The sequence below is a fragment of the Mauremys reevesii genome, linkage group 1 (assembly GCF_016161935.1).
Source record: "Mauremys reevesii isolate NIE-2019 linkage group 1, ASM1616193v1, whole genome shotgun sequence".
Classification (NCBI taxonomy): Eukaryota; Metazoa; Chordata; order Testudines; family Geoemydidae; genus Mauremys; species Mauremys reevesii.
The window spans coordinates 198,587,088-198,602,689 of record NC_052623.1 but is presented as its reverse complement, the minus strand read 5'-3'; the positions used below and the strand labels follow the sequence as shown (position 1 = coordinate 198,602,689).

At 50.4% G+C, this 15,602-nt stretch overlaps 1 protein-coding gene across 7 annotated transcripts in view; it reads right to left on the bottom strand.

Annotated features, from left to right (window-relative positions):
- The window catches only part of CBLB (Cbl proto-oncogene B), a 218,035-nt gene that overhangs the window by 98,827 nt on the left and 103,606 nt on the right, over window positions 1–15,602 (bottom strand). The gene's annotated exons all lie outside the window — the stretch shown is intronic.

Here is a 15,602-nt window from a genome sequence, read left to right as displayed (position 1 = left end):
CAACACATCTCGAAGAACACCAGTTGATTGCTCCAATGCATTCCAGTTAGGTGAATCCCAAGCCTTACCTTAGCGTGGGGGGGAGTGAGACGTTGCGGAGAGCTGCACCAACGCTGTGGTGGGAGCGAGGGTGTGGGGAAGACCAGGTAGCCGCTCTGCAGATGTCCTGGATGGGGACATGGCTCAATGACCGGATGCATTGGGTCACCCAGGAGGCAATGCGTTGGGTAGAGACTGGCTCGCCTTTCATGCGATCAGCGACTGCGATGAAGAGCTGGGTGGAGCGAAAAGGCCTTGTCCGTCGATGTAAAAGCCAGCGCCCTACGGACGCGAGGGTGTGGAGCTGTTGCTGAAGAAGACCGGGAGGAAGATGTCCTGATTAAGGTGGAAGGCCGAGACCACCTTTGGTAGGAAGGCGGGGTGAGCGGCGCTGCACCTTATCCCCGTGGAAGAGGGGTATAGGGGGGCCCCCCACCGTGCTGCTAGCTCGAGACTCTCCTTGCCGATGTTATGGCAACCAGGAAGGCCGTCTTATAGGAGAGGTAGAGTAGAGAACACGTGGCCATAGGCTCGAATGGAGGACCCGTGAGTCTGGCCAGGACGAGGTTCAGGTCCCAGGTCGGGCAGAGGCCCTTCAGGAAGCGGAGACCATCGGATTGGAAAAGATGGTCCGTGGACTCTCAAAGAGGAAACCGCCAGACCCTGCTCCTTAAGGTACCATAGGTAGTCCAGGATGGTAGTGATGGGTACCACGAAGAAGGTTGAGCCCTGTTGGTCGCACCAGAGCGAACCTCCTCCATTTTGCCATGGGTGGAAGGCTTTCTACTTTCAAGCAGGACCTGCTGTGAACATCCCCTCTCTGCGGGTCAACCACGCAGGAACCAGGCTGTAAGATGGAGAGATTGCAGATTGGGGTGGAGGAGTCTGCCAGTCCTGTGTGATGAGGTCCGGCCACAATGGGAGGGTGATGGGCTGAGCTCGAGCAGCAGGGTGTACCAATGCTGGAGCCACGAGTATCATGGTGGCTCGATCCCTCCGGCTTCTGGAGCACTCTGTGCACTAGCGGAAACGGAGGGAAGGCATAGAGGAGATGAGCCTGCCACGGATAGAGGAAGGCGTCGGACAGAGATCCCGGCGAGTGCCTCGAACGAGAGCAGAACTGGAGACACTTCCTGTTCGCCCTGGAGGCGAAGAGGTCGAAACCCCACCTCTGGAAAATCGTGTGTACCACGTCGGGACGGAGGGACCACTCGTGGGAGAGAAACGACCTGCTGAGGCGGTCGGCTAGCGTGTTCTGCACTCCCGGAAGAAAGGCCAGGTGAATGGAGTGGGTCACGCAGAAGTCCCAGAGGAGGATCGCCCTGCTTGTTCACATAGGCTAGAGCTGTTGTGTTGTCCGTGAATACTGTCACCCAGCGGCCTTGCAGGTTGGTCCAGGCGTGACATGCAAAACGGATCGCCCGGACATTGATGTGGAGAGCTAGCTCCTGGGGCGACCAGAGGCCTTGCGTGTGAAGGTCCCCAGGTGAGCCCCAACCGAGCGCTGAGGCGTCCGTGGTCAGCGTCGCGGACGGACGGAGAGGGTGGAACGGCTCCCAGCGCAGACGCATCGAGCCACCAGCGGAGGGACTCGAGGGTCGTCGTGACCGTGACCACCATGTCGCGCCAGCCACGACTGTGACATATGTACACGATGCCATGTGACCGAGGAGGCGGAGGCATGACCGCACCGTCGTGGTCGGAAAGTTGACCAGCTCCTGATGAGGAGGCCATCGTCAGGTGCCGAGACCGCGGCAGGCAGGCGCGCCACACCGAGTCGAGGATCGCGCCGCCAATTCACCCACTGTGCCCGGGGAGCAGGAGACTTCTCGGCATTGACAAGCAGTCCGAGGTGTTGAAAGAGGGACAGGATTTCCGCCACCTGTCGCTGTACTAGCCCCCGCGACTGCCCCCAATCAACCAGTCGTCCAGATAGGGGTAGACATGGATCTGGCGCCCTGCTGCTACCACTGCCATGCACTTTGTAAACACCCTCGTGCCGTGGCGAGTCCGAAGGGTAACACGCGAACTGGTAGTGGTCTTTGTTGACTAGAAACCGAAAGAAGCGCCTGTGACATGGAAGTAAGCGTCCTTCATGTCGAGGCGGCAAACCAATCTCCCGGATCCAGAGAGGAATGATGGTCCCCAAGGTGACCATGCGAAATTTGGGCTTGAGCAGGTATTTGTTCAGCTCGCGGAGGTCCAGAATAGGACGTAACCCTCCTTTCGCCTTGGGGATAAGGAAATAGCGGAATAGAATCCCCTGCCCCGTCTGTCTGGAGGCACTACTCTATGACACCCACGCTCAGTAGAGTCTGGACCTCTTGCAGGAGGACTTGCTCGTGAGATGGGTCCCTGAAGAGGACAGGGAGGGTGGGTGGGAAGGAAACAAATTGTAGACGGTATCCCGACTGGACAGTCTGAAGAACCCAGCTGTCCGATGTTATTCGAGGCGGTTGGAAAACAAACGGGAGGATCCGAGATGCATCAAAGGCCTGCTTGGACCCTTGCGGGCGGAAGAGGCCTGGGACTGGGTTACCCGAAGCGGCGGTGATTTTGTCCCTGACGCGTAGACGGACGGTAACGCTGCTGCGGGAAGGACCGAGGGCCTGTTGCCGGAAAGACCTCCCATCTTTCAAGGTCTGTATCCGCGAATCGGTCTTTTCGGAGAATAGGCCTTCGTGTCAAATGGCAGGTCCTGCAGCGTGTACTGCACCTCTTGTGGGAGCGTGAGGATTGCAGCCATGAGATGCGACGATCGCCACCCCTGTCGCTATTGTCCGAATGGACGAGCGTGAGGACGTCTTTCCTCCTCGAGCATCGCTGAGAACTCCTGGCGGGAAGTTGTCGGCAGAAGTTCGTATATTTTGCCAGGGATGTCAAGATGTCAAACACATACCTGGCCAGGAGGACCATTTGGTTAGCTATGCGCATCTGCAGTCCGCCGCCTAGCAGGTCCATCCTCCATTCACAGACTGCACGACAAGCGAGTCCGGGTTGCGCGAGTATAAGTACTCACTCATAGGCGAGGGCTGAGGGATGGACGCGGTGTTTGCCAGAGCGTGGTTGTATGGTCTTCACAAAGGCAGTGCCACGCGCACTGGAGTGTCCGAACCGACCACATTAGTTATGGGGTCCTCATCCTCCTGGACCTCTGCCACCGGAAGGCCCATGGCCGTCGCCACCCGACGGAGTAGTTCCTGGTGGGCCTTGAGGTCAATCTTTAGCAGAAGTCCCAGCCACCGCCGTCCCGGGGGCGATGACAGGCGATGGCCTCCACTGGAGGGGCCGAGGTGCCTCAGCCAGGTCAGGCTGGACGGGGCCTGGTGGTCCCGCGGCATCGAGGGCTCGCGGGAGGTGAGAATGCCTTGCGCCGTGACCCCAGGGCACCCAGAATCCCCACTGCTGAGCACCTTGCGGATGGTCGTGGTGGGGGGGCGCGCGAGCGTGTGGCGGTGCCATCCGCGCCAGAGGCGACCGATGCCGACAGGCCAGGGTGGGCGGAGGATGGTCTGGAGGCCCGGTGTCCGTCCGTGGAGACTCGACAAACGGGCCCGCGCTGGTGCCGAGCTCGACGGCCCGGAGCTCTCCGGCGAGCGGACGGCCGCCGCGGAGCGCGGCGAGTTCGGCGTGTCGGGCAGGGCGGATCGGGGACCGGGACTCGCCGCCGCCGACGCGGATCGTGACCTTGACCGACCGCGGCGGGCGACGTACCCCGATGACGATCGGGACGGGCGATCGCGCGCGCGCGCGATGGCGAACGGTACCGGGATGGGGCGCGGATCTCGATCGCTGGACGGGCGACGGGCGACGGGCGTAGAGCGCCGCGGACCGAGTGTCGAGGAGGTCGGACCATCCTCGCTGGTTTTCCAGCCGACGGAACAGCCCGCACCGGGCGGTGCCGGGGCCGAGGCTCGCGCCTCACGAGCTGAATTAGCTCGCAGCCTTGGCTCAACTCCGACGGCACCGGGGACCTGGCGGAGTCAACGGCCCAGAGTCTGCCTTGCGCGCGTCACCACTGGGGCACTTTAGCTGAGTCCTCAGCACGGGACTTAGCTATGGCTTTGGCGGCGAGTGAGCGGTGCGGGTCTTCGCCGCGGGGGGGGGCCTGCGGGGACCTCGGGCGGCGGGCGCGTGGTGCGTGCGCTCTGAACCGAGGAGGTCCTCGGTGCGGCGTCGCTGGTGCGCCGGTTAGTATCTGCTTAAGCCTGTGGTCCCGTTCTTTGCGTGTCCGTGGCTTAAAAGCAGAACAGATAACGCGATGTCCTTCTCGAGGCAACGGAGGCAAGCGTCGTGTGGATCTCCAACGGGCATAGGCTTTTGGCACACAGCGCAGGGCTCCGGTGCCCTGGGCATGAGCCCGCACCCGGAGAGGAAAAGGGGAAGCCCCTTAACCAACTACTATCTAGAACAACTATACTAAGACAACTATAAGAACTGAAACACTAACTATACAACTAACTATATATATACAAAAACGAAGAGTGAAGGCTAGGGTGGTGGAGGGCAGAGAGCACTCCACAGTTGAAGGAACTGAGGAGCGGACGGGCCGGCTGGGGTATATATTTAGCGCCATAGCGGCGCCCACTCCAGGCGCCCAGCCCCCCCGGGGGGGGGGAAAAAAGTTGCACACCTAACTGGAATGCATTGGAGCAATCACTCGAAGAAGAACTGTGTGTTGTTGAAATATTCTCATTTCTGCTTCTGAAAGTCACTATGCAGCTTTTGGCACTAACCAGCTTGGGGACTAACTACCTGAGGGACTGCCTCTTTTCCCTATGCCATACTGACAGCTGAGGTCAACAGAAGTCCTTGATCTGGAGCCCTCCTTGTTTGCTAGCAGGGTGTTCTCTGTGAGGTCTCCAGGACTATGAAACTTGTTTCCCCAGCACCACCACTTTAGTCCAAAGTAGCCTGAATTTTGCAGCCTCCCAGGAACACTGCAAAAGATGGGGATATGAGAGTATTTAGAAAAGGCTGAGTGTAAACATCCCACAACAGTAAAGCAGTGGAAAGGAGCTTTGGTAGGTGGCTGAGTTCCTGTTTGAATGATCATTTTCATGCTGTTGTGATTTCTGGTATATTATTACATGTTAGGGGTCTACAATTTTGTACAGGTGTCTTTATTATTTAAATCCAAACACATTACTTCAGATGCTGGTAAGGAAACTGAGGAAATGAATGCTGAGGTAAGGATTTAGAGAGAACAGTACGTTTGTCAAGCCTACTAAATAATGTTAGAGAAAGCTTGCTCCCTTTACAATAAAAGAAAACAGGATCTGGTTTACAACCAAATGCAGTCTGCCTCTTTTCTGCCTTGAATTGTACAAGGTATTTACAGCTAATGCTTTCCAGGCTCTTTGTTTTGTTTGTTGCATCATGCCACTAATGATGCCAAGCATTAGATGTTGGCAGGTATTTCTGCACATGCCTGATGAGATGAGGCAGATCAGTGGGAACTTGTCTGGAGAGAGAGGGGTTACGCACCTCTGCTGTGTTCATCAGGGAGATGCAATATGACACTGCCTACCATGTTAGGCTCTCTGCAGAATTAGGTTGAACAAGTGCATTCTCTGTCTCTTATATTTAAGAATTATATAAGTGATTACTGGCTGTACAATGTACTGTTAGTGCGGCATTATTCTGGGGAGTGTTTCATATTAGGAATACTAGAAGATAGTATAAATATACTATCCTCACTGTAAATTCACTCAAACTGTTTGTTGCTCAAAAAATAAGATTTTTCTTTTTTAAACATAAGTTTAGCAACAGTTTGTGTCTTTTCTGATGTCTTCTGGGAAGCAGTACTAATTTCAGGAAGTATTAGGCTGTATGTTTGTTTTCGTTTGTTTACATAAACATGTATTACATGTGCTATTTTGTTATGGTCTTGGATGTGCTGTTGTACAATTAATTAAAATCAGAGAGAAAATATATAAGGCCTGGTCTACACTAGGACTTTAATTCGAATTTAGCAGCGTTAATTCGAATTAACCATGCACCCGTCCACACCAGGAAGCCATTTAATTCGACATAGAGGGCTCTTTAGTTCGAATTCTGTACTCCTCCCCGACGAGGGGAGTAGCGCTAAATTCGACATGGCTATGTCGAATTAGGCTAGGTGTGGATGCAAATCGAACTTAGTAGCTCCGGGAGCTATCCCACACTGCACCACTCTGTTGATGTTCTGGAGTCCGAGCTTCGATGTTCTGACCAGCCACACAGGAAAAGCCCCGGGAAAATCTGAATTCCTTTTCCTGTCTGGAGAGTTTGAATCTCATTTCGTGGTTGGACATCGGGGCGAGCTCAGGCAGCACCGGCAGCAATGCAGAGCTCTCCAGCAGAGGAGTTCATGTAATCTCTGAATAGAAAGAGGGACCCAGCATAGACTGACCGGGAAGTCTTGGATCTTATCGGTGTGTGGGGTGAGGAGTCTGTGCTTTCGGAGCTGTGCTCCAAAAAACGGAATGCAAAGACCTACGAGAAGGTCTCCAAAGCCATGAGAGACAGAGGATACAGGCGGGATGCAACGCAGCGCCGCGTGAAAATCAAGGACCCCAGACAAGGCTACCAAAAAATCAAAGCGGCAAACGGACGCTATGGAGCCTGCCACCACTGCCCCACCAGTGACCATGGACTCTGACGATGGGACAGTGTCGACAGCCAGTTCCTCCGCGATGTTCGCGGACGAGGAAGATGAGGAAGGGTTTGTGGAGGACGAGGCAGGCGACAGCGCTTACAACGCTGGTTTCCCTGACAGCCAGGATCTCTTCATCACCCTCACGGAGAGCCCCTACCAACCCTCCCCAGCCGTTAACCCAGACCCTGAATCAGGGGAAGGATCACTCGGTAAGTGCTTTAAACATGTAAACTTTTATTGTTAATATAACAGGAATCTGAAGTATGTGAAAAGGAGGTCTCTATATATATGGGGATAAATCAGAAATCCTCCTGGGAGATCTCCACGAAGCTCTCCTGGAGGTAATCGAAAAGCCTCCGCAGGAGGTTCCTGGGGAGAGCTGCCTTATTGGGTGCTCCGTGGTAGCACACCTTTCCGTGCCAGGCTTTCATGAGGTACTCAGGGAGCATTGCCTCCCCGAGCACGGCTGCATAGGCCCCTGGTTTGTGCTGGCTTTCACGCAGCATGCGCTCTCTATCTCCTTCAGTGACACTCCTCAGGGCGATCTCGCTTGGCGACTCCTGCATCTAATTAGGAAAATTACCGTAATGTTACGCCCGGTCCAAAGTATTTTAAAAAAATCTCCAGACAGACGGCGTAGCAGAGAGTCAGCACGCTGCTGCGTGACAAGCGTAACGGGAAGCCAAAGAATCAAATGGACGCTCATGGAGGGAAGGGGGGGAGGCGCTGAGGACGCAAGCTATCCCACAGTTCCCGCTGTGTCCGAAAATCATTTGCATTCTTGGCTGAGCTCCAAATGCTTCTAGGGTCAAACACAGGGTCCGCGGTGGTTCAGGGCATAGCTCGTCAATGTACAGCCACCCCCCACCCCCAGAAGGAAAAGGGAAAGAAAACGTCTCTTGACTCTTGTAAACTTCACCCTATGTGTACTGAATGCTGCTGGTAGACACGATGCTGCGGCACGCTACGGTAGCATCCTCGCCCCCCCTCCCCCGCCTCATGGGTGACTGATGGTGCAAAACGACTGCTACCTGTCCTCATCATCAGCCCATAAGTAGACGGCCTGCTAACCGTCTTCATCATAGCAACAGGGGGCTGAGCTCCATCAGCCCCCGCCCTTCATGTGTAAAGAAAAGATTCTGTAATGCCTGGACTATCATAGCAGCTGGAGGCTGCCTTACCCTCATTTCATTTCCCTAACAAGTCACTGTTTCTTATTCCTGCATTCCTTATTACTTCAGCATACAAATGGGAGGACACTACAACAGTAGCCCAGGAAGGCTGGAGGAGGAGGGAAGCAACAGGTAGGGTTGTTGCAGGGGCACCCCCTGTGAATGGCACGCAGCTCGTCATTCCTGTGGGATCTGACACAGAGCGGCTGTGCTCTGTAGTTCTCTGATACACTAAAACCCTAGTACAGTTGCCCCATATTCTAGGCGGGACTGTTTCTATTTTTAGATACCATAAAGGAGGGATTGACTCGGGGAGTCATTCCCAGTTTTGTCTTTTGCGCCCCCGGCCGATCTCAGCCAGGGGCACTTATGACAGCAGCAGAAGGTGTAGTGCAATAGGACAGCTACCCGTCATCACCTTGCCAATTTACATTGGCGTGGTTGATGGTGCAATATGGCTGATAACCATCTCTGCTGTCATGCAAAAGCAAATGAATGCTGCTGTGTAGCGCTGCTGAATCGCCTCTGTCCGCGGCATCTAGTACACATACGGTGACAGTGACAAAAGGCAAAACAGGCTCCATGGTTGCCATGTTATGGCGTATGCCAGGGCAATCCAGGGAAAACGGGCTCGAAATGATTGTCTGGCAATGACTGACTACATTTACCCAGAACCACCCGCGACAATGAAATTTGCACCATCACGCACTGGGATCTCAACCCAGAAGTGCAAGGGTCAGGGGACACTGCGATGGGGTAGAACAGGGGCAGAGTTTATGCTTTCCGGATTGCCTGCTGCAGGAGTGCGGACGAGATAGGTGCTGTGCATGGTGTTGTTCACAGACACAGACTAGACTGTATTCATTGTTCGCAGAAATGTATCTTTGCAAGGAATTCACTCCCTCTTTCCCATCACAGAGCTTCGACTGTCTCCAGACCTGCCACAGCATCCCCCTCACAGAGGCTGGCAAAGATTAGGCGGCAAAAGAGAAAGACACGGGACGAGATGATCGCTGAAGTTATGGGCTGCTCCCGAGACGAGGCAGACCAGCAGAGCCAGTGGAGGGAGACCCTCTCTCAGCAGCAGCGCTCACACAGCGAACGGGAGGAGAGGTGGCGTGAGGAAGACAAGCAGGCGACTCAAACGCTGCTTGGACTAATGAGGGAGCAAACGGACACGCTCCGGCGCCTTGTGGATGTTCTGCAGGACCGCAGGCAGGAGGACCAGAGCCCCCCCGCAGTGCATCTGCAATCGCCCTCCCCCGCCACAAAGTCCCATACCTCCCGTCACCCAAAGTAACCAGAAGGAGTTTTGCCAGGGGCCGTGAAAACTGTCACTGCACCCCAGCAGAGTGCTCAAGTACCCAAAAGCTCTCATACCGTAATTTTTGAGAATTCCTTCCCTTCCTGACTCACCCTAGCCCCAATCCCCGTTTCATCCCCTGACTGTCTGGTTAATTATTAAAAATACTTTGCTGTTAATTACTGTTTCCGTCATGCTTTTGTACAGAAGACTGTGTTTGAAGGGGGGGGTGGGGAAGGGGGTTGGTAATTGCATAGGACAGTCACCTTTAGCAGGGTACAGAGACAGGGGCAGGATCAGCAGCAGGTCACACACACAGTGCAGTCAGTAGGCACCCTGGTCAGTATGGGAGGTGGTTTGCAGGTTCTGTGTGGGTGGGGGGGTACATGACTTTGTAGCGGGGGAGGGAGGTTACAAATCTCATGCAACGGTCCCTGTCCTGGACCACAGAGCCACGCAGCAGAGGAATCTGTATCCGTCCTCCCCCCCCGCAAGGTCACATAGCCCCCGCACACAGAGTCCCAAAAAGGAGGGATGGCAGGCTCCGTTGAAACAACCAGTCCGGCACCACAGACCGCTCTGGGAGCAGGAGCCTGTCATTCCTTGAGTTTAGAGGTGGTCTTTACATCACCGCACACCCTACCCAGCACAGTCTGCGTCCCAGTTTCAACCCTTTAATGCAAAGTCATCAATAAAGAAACCTTTGTAAAGTTACAGTGGAACATGTATTTTATTTTTAAACGTGTGTTGGAAGTGGGGGAAGCGGGGTGGACGGGGTATGTAACTGCAGATGCTGGTCAACAGTAACTTGGTAAAGAAACAGGGGCAGGTTCAGCTTCTCTGTAAAGAAACTGAACAGTCACAGGTCACGCTGTTCGCTGGTACTTGAAGAGTTCCTTGTCGCTGTGCAAGGTGCCTGCATAGGGCTTCACGAGGCAGGGCATTAGCGGGTAGGCTGGGTCCCCGAGGATCACTATAGGCATCTGCACATCCCCAAGAGTTATTTTGTAGTCCGGGAAGAAACTACCTTCCTGCAGGCGTCTAAACAGAGCAGAGTTCCTGAAAACACGCGCGTCATGAACTTTGCCTGGCCACCCGACGTTGATGTTGGTAAAACGTCCCCCATGGTCCACCAGTGCTCGCAGCACCATTGAAAAGTAGCCCGATTTCTCAGCAGCTGACTGTGGAAGAGGTGGACGATAAAGTGCGAGGAGTTGACAACGGCCATAACTGCCGCGGGCTCCGTGCTCGCAGTGCTGTGGTGCCCGTGCTGTCACTGAGCAGAAAAGTGCACGAACAGATTGCCCGCAGGCGCTTTCGGGGAGGGAGGGAGGGAGGGCGTGATTGACGGTTCAATGATGACAGTTACCCAAAACCACCCTCGACACATTTTTTCCCCCAGCAGGCATTGGGGGGAAATCCCAGAATTCCAATGGACAGCAGGGAGTGCGGGAACTGTGGGATAGCTTCCCACAGTGCACCGCTTCCAAATTCGACGCTGGCCCCGTTACTGTGGACTCACAGTCGAATTAGTGTTTTTAGTGTGGATACACAAATTCGACTTCATAAGGTCGATTCCACAAATTCGACTTAAGTTGATTCGAAATAGTCTTGTAGTGTAGACATACCCTAAGAAAGGAATAAATATGTGAAGTGGCTTGAAACGTATACCTGAATTAACACACTAGGGAGCTAAGGAGGGCCATCTGTTATGTATTTAGGTGTGTTTTATTTATTTATTTGAAACTGAACTTTTCTAAACTGAAAGAATGTAAAGCTCGTTTAGGGCCTGATCCAACTTGCACTGAAATCAATGGGAGTCTCTGCACTGATTTCCCTTTCAGTTGCAGTCAGAGCGTACCCATGCTGGTTTAGCAACAAAATGGTCCTCTTTCAAGCTTCAGGAAGCTTGTGTTTGATCCCAATGCAGAAAAAGTTTCTCATATACACTGTCCCTCACTGCAGACCTGACTGTATCTTGATAATCACCTTTGGTCTTCCTCTCATCTGAGGCTCCCACCAGAAGAAAACACTCCTAGTGGAGAAGACTGCCTTTCTATTTTCTCTGATAGAGTGTCAATAGTAATTGCATTTAAAACAAATTGGTGGCATGAGGTGTGTTCTGGGCAGAGTAAAAGCTTTGTTTTAGACACCTTCTTATGTAAAAAGGAGCTTCAATAAGCATTTGCCCCTAAGGGTAGGGTTATTCAAGATTCCAAGATACTTCACACTCTAAAACACCAAGCCAAGCTTCCTCCAAGCCATTTGAAGCAACAGGATTAGAGCTCAGCAAGTAATTCACAACAAATAATTTAACAGATGGATTTAGCTTCTTTTTCTGCTCATAGAATATCCAGGAGCAGACCGGGATTTTCTGAAACTTTTAAGTATTTGCAAGTTTTGCTTAAAAGAACCAACAACTATGGATTAAAAACTAAATTATCTCTGAACTTTCAATGTGCAATATCTGAGTTGCATTGGTCAGATGGGGCACATGCCATTGTTTCTCCTCTCTCAAAAGAGAGGAGCTCAGAAGCACCTCTGGTGTGAATGTGTAACTTGGAAACTGACATTCTGCCAACATCCACACCAGCACGACTCTCTCCGAAATGCTGCAGAATTCAAACACAAAAGGGGCATGACTGTGTCCAAAGCGAATGCTTGAATTTTTAAATTAAGTCACCCAGATCTAAACAAAATTCTTTGAATGTCTGAGGCAACGGATGTGGGTTTCAGTTTATCATCACTGAACACAGCTTTCCTAGAATATTGCTCTGAATGCCCTGCAGTATGAAAAATGGACCTCATGCTTCCATTGGTTCTGAAGCTCAGAGCAAACTACTGTACAAGTCAGTACAAAGAAGGCCTGAGAAGATCTGTCACAAGGGGGAAAAAGCACTTCTGCTCCATCATGCCATCCCATTCTATACAACAGTTACAATGATGACCCCATGTGTCAGAAATACAACTGAAGCCTAACACAGGAGGGTAGGGAAGGGAAAGGAGGGCAAGGCTCTGGGAATAAAGAAGGAGTAAGGGACTATGTATCCCTTGCCTAAGCAGTCTCTCTTTGGAGTCTACATGTCAGTATTTCCTGAGGCAGCACAGCACATAGCTGTACAGAGCTGTCTACCCACCATGGCTTCACTAGTGAACAATGGGTTCCAAACACCCACAGTCATCAAGGGCCACAACCATCTGTGGGCGGGCATGCTCTGGAACAGCCGGGGGCTGGGAAAAAAAGCCTTCTATATTTAAGTGGGGTTGGTCTCCATTTCTCCAAATTCCTTTCTCTGTCTACATCAGGAATTGCAACACACGCTACCAGGGATCCAAGTTAGGCCTTCTGCAAAGTCAGTCTCAGATCACTGTGCTTTTGTGACCATACTCCTGTTTCATTTGAAAGTATTTGGGGAACCCATGCTAGTGGTTGATCTACTCATTCAGTACAAAGGTTTTTTTAAAAGATCGGGAAGAGGCCGTGCTACCTGCCTCCATGCTAATTTACATGAACATGGCCCTAACAAGGAATCCACCCCATCCCACAGAACTGACTGTTATAGGCCTAGTGACATCAAGACCATAGTGCAATGACTGACTGGGAAATGACATAACAGACCGAGGCATACTTACTCAAAGCAGCAGTGTGCTAAAACAAATTTGTTCGAGGCTTGTCTCTCTGGTTTTACAAACATTGTCAAGTTCAAGCTCAATGTGACAGTGTAAAACAACCCACTAGTGCATTACAGGTTCCCCTCTGTGCCCAATTCATAGAAGAAATAAGTCTGATATAGCTCAAAATGTAGCATCTCATGTTTCAGCCAATACAGTGACCAACACAATATTTACTCCAGTTTTTAAGTATCGAGAAGGCTGCACGAAAGTTTAAAAGTTGCAGCCAGTTTGTTAAACTTGCGGTATCATTAAAAAAAGTTTGTTTACAAAACAAAAAACCCTGCAAACCATAAAACCCCACATCTGAGTGGCACTGCAATCCTGTGCACCAGGTCGCAATGCCATTCAAACTTGCAGAAACTATAAAAAGTTGCAGCGTGTGTTAAATTGTGGTTTCTGCAACAAAATTGTGGCCCACCATTTTCTTATAGCCTTAAATATCAATTTAAAAAGACCCCACTTATCTGCCATTGAGAAGTCAACCACAATTTTTCTAGTTCCATGGGGAAAAAAATCTGGTCTCATAGAAGCGGCAATTACTTATTTTTCTCAAAGCTGTAATGGCAGCAGTAATGTACATGCCCAAAGTAGCAAAGAACCAAGTCAGTTCCATTTCCATTAAAACCACAAACAAGGGGGAAATAACTATTTGCCTCATAAAAAATAACAAAAATCCATAACTAAAATGCAGGTTTTTGTGAAGGTTTAGCAATAAAGATAAAAGCTGAACAGATATCAAATAACAGAATTATAGAAATGAAAATCTGAAGAACACTTACATTTGTGCTACTGATTAGTTTTGCAATATAAAGAGTCATAAATCACAGACTTCAAATCACTTGGAAGCAGTGCATGACTTCATAGTAGTTTAGAAATTAGGAGACTGAAAAAATCTGTTAGGTCATCTAGCCCACTTTCCTTGTCATTGCAGGATTGCTCTCTATCGTGTTCGGAACATTTTTGAAAAGAGCAGAAACTAAATAAAAGCTGCAAAAACACTATTAAAATGAGTGAGGAACTGGAAAAAATTAACTTCAAGTGCTATGGAGTAATAAAATATGGATAATGAAAAAATTATCAGATTATGTTTTATGTGCATGTTTACAATGCATTTGGGGTTACTAAAATTGCTGTAAACAAATGGAACTGCTGATAACATGCCCTACAATTTCACAGTTTCATTTAATGTTACTATTTAAGCTGTACATTTAGTTTCACTGTAAATAAAACAAACTAGAGAAAAAGATGCTTTCACACTACTGAAACTACTTGCCTCAAGATCTCCAACTATCCCCTGGATCACCAAGTCTTTATTCCAACCTTATCATACATTGACATAATCGATAAACACCTTCCTTATTGAAATATTTCCCTATCTTAGCTCTTTGTGAATCTGTCCACTGGTTCTTCTCCTGACAGCTCCATCAGCTCCTTTCAGGGGTTCTCCACCTCCTCGTCTCCCAACTTCCGTGGGTATTCCACAAGGACCTCTCCTTGGCTAACTCTTCATATCTTCAACTATCTCCACACAGATGACCCACAAATTGCTCTCTCCAGTCATGACTTATCTCCATCTATCCAATCCTGCATATCAGCCTCTCTCTCTTGGATATCTTGCTATCATTAAAACTTATGGCAAAAACAACTCTTGATTTTCCATTCCTAAAAATCCCCCTAGCCGTCATGGACATAATCACCATCATCCTTGTGACTCGGTCCCTTAACCTGGATACCAGCTTTGACTGTGTTCTCTTTCTAGACTAAGATATATAAATATATGCCTGTTTGTCATTTCTTCCTCTGTAACACCTCTAAGACCCAGCCTTTTTTCTCTCCACACATCAGAATTCTCACATTCATTAACTCCTATCTTGGTTAATGCATCTTACTTCTCCTTGGCCTCTTTGCTCCCTGCAGGCCCATTCCAAACACTGTTACTAAGATCATCTTCCTGCCCCCATTCTGACCACGTCAACCCTTTGAGTCCCTGCACTGACTTGACTTTCCCCATTGTGTCATATAAAAGGTTCTGATCCTTACATTTAAGCTCCTTCAATACTTAGCCCTGATTTGTAATTGTCTATTATTTAATGTGCCACAAACCTTCCACTCACTTTGGTCCGTGGAGGATGGCAGCCTCATTGTCAGTTTGCCTGTTTCTCTCACAAGCATCTTCACACATTCTTCCATGCAGAAGTCTTTCATGGCCATTTATCTGGCCACTATCATTTGGCAGTTTCCTTTAGAAACCATAGAAATGGATCTTGAGGAGGGATTTGTTTGTTTATTTTCTGTTTGCTTATTTCAGGTAAGGGAAATAGGGACAGAAGAGGAAGCAAAATAAGTAAGAGTGAAGATCAGAAGAAGCTAGAACTGCACAGGTTGCAAATTGCCTAGAAAGGCTGAACACTGGGCAAGTCTCTGTTAACTAAGAAGCCCCTGAGCTGAGTGCATCCCAGTTTCAGTGAACTGCAGAAGGGGTGTGGCCCTGCAAAAGAAAGCAGGAAAATGACTACCAGTGAAGCAGCAACTAAACTAGAGCTAGCTAGACTGGAAGCAGAAGAGAAGGCAAAGGACCGGGAGTTTCAATTGAAACTCAAAGAAGCAGAGGCAACTGCACACAGAAGAGTTATGGGGGCAGAAACAGCTAGGGAGGAGGCTGCCCACAAAAGAGCCCTGGATTTAAGAGAGAAAGAAATACAGGCCCAGATGGAGGCCCAGAAGCATGAACTGGCTGTTATGGAGCTGAAGAGACAAAACCCTCCAGCTACTT